The 2,919-nt window shown below is 41.5% G+C and overlaps 1 pseudogene; it reads left to right on the top strand.

Moving 5' to 3' along the window:
- The first annotated feature begins 1,427 nt into the window (after nt 1-1,427).
- LOC148480650 (Y-box-binding protein 1-like) lies at nt 1,428-2,408 on the top strand (annotated as a pseudogene).
- The last annotated feature ends 511 nt before the right edge of the window (nt 2,409-2,919 follow it).

Genomic DNA, 2,919 nt, shown 5'->3' with positions numbered 1-2,919 from the left:
ATTGTCCATCAGTTGCGGGTGATAATATAACCACTTATATTACATTTTACCACATACTGTTATTCACTATCTGTTATGTCACCTCACCTCTGATAGGGCAGCAGATGTAGTAGACACCATATTTAACCCTCTGCAGACACGGTATTAATGAACCCCTTTTTTTAAGGAATATAGGACTACTAGCTATAGTGCTCTGTGACAATAGAAAGAGAGGGACTCATTTATAGTGGTACACAACCATTTAATAACAACTACAATAAACATAGAGTGGAATATTTGAGCACCGATATATCTAAATACATTTAAGGTGATATACAGTATGAGAGAAAGATCACCACATTAAGGTCTATAATTGGAGAACACATATTATTATTTTTTTTATTTATTTACACTATTTTGATTTCTATTTTGCTTATTTTATTTTAAAGGAAATAATAAAAGTTATATTTTATAATGTGTATGGTCACTGGAGGTTATGTTGTCTGATACGATTAATCCGGGAGTGCCCCACTATAGGAATACTTTGCTTCTTTTGCCTTTTTGTTGTGACTTACTACATTCCTGGGAGCACATCCCTTCAATAAACAAATATATAATAATAATAATTATTGATTATGAATTATATGAAATAGGGAAGGATAATATTATGAATAGTGGTCTGTGCGGATATATTTTTCTATTTCTTCATCTGCACAGGTACCCCAAGCATCATGCACATGTCAAGTGAAAAGCACCACAGTAAAGACTGAGATCATCCAGCACATAGAAGCCTGTAATCTCAGGGCAGCCAGCATACTGCTGTACAGTGAGAGAAGCCTGCAGCAGGATATACAGCAGTAGTGTATAACACAGAACTGTGCAGTGGCCCCACAGGCAGAGACAGCTACGCCATTTTGGATACCAGTAGTACAGTTTAGTGTCATCTATAAAGTTGTGCACCTACAAAAGGCTGTACAGTGAATTCTGAGTACTCCCAGGGACATTGTGCTTTCTATTGATTTTATAGTTGAACCGTTAGAGATTCTGCCAACTATAACTGTAACCTGTGATAGTCTGTTTAACCACCTCTAACACATGGAATGAGCAGGTTGACATTAATGTTTAGTCTGAGGTTTTATTAAAAGTATACAATATGTAAAGAGTGAACCTAAGCTTAATAATATGACAATATTCCATGTTCTGATGTTCATTTAGAATTGTCCTAGTGGAGAAGTGATCCAGAGTAATAAACTCCGCATTTCTTTATATTGGTCTGGTATCTGCACTAGTTTCTGGGGATCCCCTGTCACTCTGCCGTGGTAGGAGGAGTCTAGAGGAGATGCGGCCCTGATCCATCTGGCGATACAGTCACAAGCAGGTACGATCCATTCACTGACATCCCACCAAATTGGGGGTGTTACATTTTGGCGTCACGAACAGGATTGACCATGGATCTGCAAGAAGGCAACCCAGATGCAGATAACAACAATATCAGGGAAATGACTGACAGGGTTGCTGGACTCAACCAGTGGCTCACTGAGATGAGAAAGAAGATAAGAGACCAGAGACAGGAACGGGCTGTAACCAGACATGAGGAGTGGTGTCCAGACCACAGAGTGCAAATCCAACCCCAATGGGATGTTTCCCAAGAGACCGGAAGATGAGTAACTAATCAATTCGACGCTCAAGGGAGACCTATATATCGATGATGCCACCAAAGCGGTCACATTGAGCAGAACTGTCGACAGCCCTCAAGAAGAGATGTAGGTCCAATTGCAGTAAGACAGGACCAAGTTACATTGTCTAATGTATCGTATGCCATTGACGATAAGCGAATCAGCCCAAGAAGACTTTTGGGTCATGTCATGTGTTTCAGAGTACCACGTGGTTACGGATTCATAAAAAGAACAGACACCAAAAGAAGAGTATATGTACATTGTACAGCCATTAAGAAGACCATCCCTGAAAAGTGTTTCCAAAGCCTGAGAAGAGGCGAAATGGTTGAGTTTGAATTGGCAAATGGAAAGAAAAGCATAAAAGCTGTTAACGTGACTGGTCCAGGTGGTGTTCCAGTACGAAGCAGCAAATTTGCAACATATCGCAAGCAACATTGGCGCTATCCATGTCATGGAGATAATCTACATAATACTGAGCAATATGATCAATACAGCGATGGTGGAGAAGGGACAAGAGCAGATGAAAGTGCAGCTGATAGACGGAACAATGATCCTCCACAGTCTTACCGGAGGTGTCGGCACCTACCATATAACCAGATGATACCAGCTGAACACAGACAGCAAGAACCCAACGTCCCAGTGCAGAGTGAATTGTTGGGGAGAACCCCAGAGCAGAGTGAATCCTTGGGACGAACAGACGAATGGCATGTGAAGGAACCTAGTGACATGGTGCCACCGAGCCTATGTAGTTAGGCTGCAACCCCCTTCAGAGCCAGTACATGAGAGCAGACTGAAAGTGGAATTTGCCTATTCCAGTATGGATGACCACAGTCAAGAAGATTCAAGTTCCACTGACCGGGAAAGAGACACTGAAAGGGTGATTCACATGGCCACAGCAGAGGGATCGGGGCCCCTTAAATCCAATACCCCAGATTTTCTTATGTCACAGTCTGAATCTTATGTCCCTGTAGAAACCCCTAGTGTAGCTAAAGAGGTCGTGACATATCTTTACCCAGAGAAACATGGCCCAGATAGTGAGTACTCCACTATAAGTGGTGAGGAGTTCACTTTCATGTTGCAGCAGGCTATATGGAGGTCCAGGAAGAGTCACAAAGGTGTGTTACCTGCTCATTATAGAGTCTAAACTGCTGTTTTCAACTTTGTATTGATTTGAATGTTATATTGTTGATTAAGCAGTAATGTATAAGAGACTGTTCTTTGCTGGACTTTCCAAGTGTGTTTATTGCGTGAGGATATGCAAGAT

The sequence above is a fragment of the Taudactylus pleione genome, unplaced genomic scaffold (genome assembly GCF_031769625.1).
Source record: "Taudactylus pleione unplaced genomic scaffold, aTauple2 ptg000609l, whole genome shotgun sequence".
Classification (NCBI taxonomy): Eukaryota; Metazoa; Chordata; class Amphibia; order Anura; family Myobatrachidae; genus Taudactylus; species Taudactylus pleione.
Note: the sequence above shows the minus strand (reverse complement) of the source record. Positions and strands in the feature narration are given on the sequence as shown.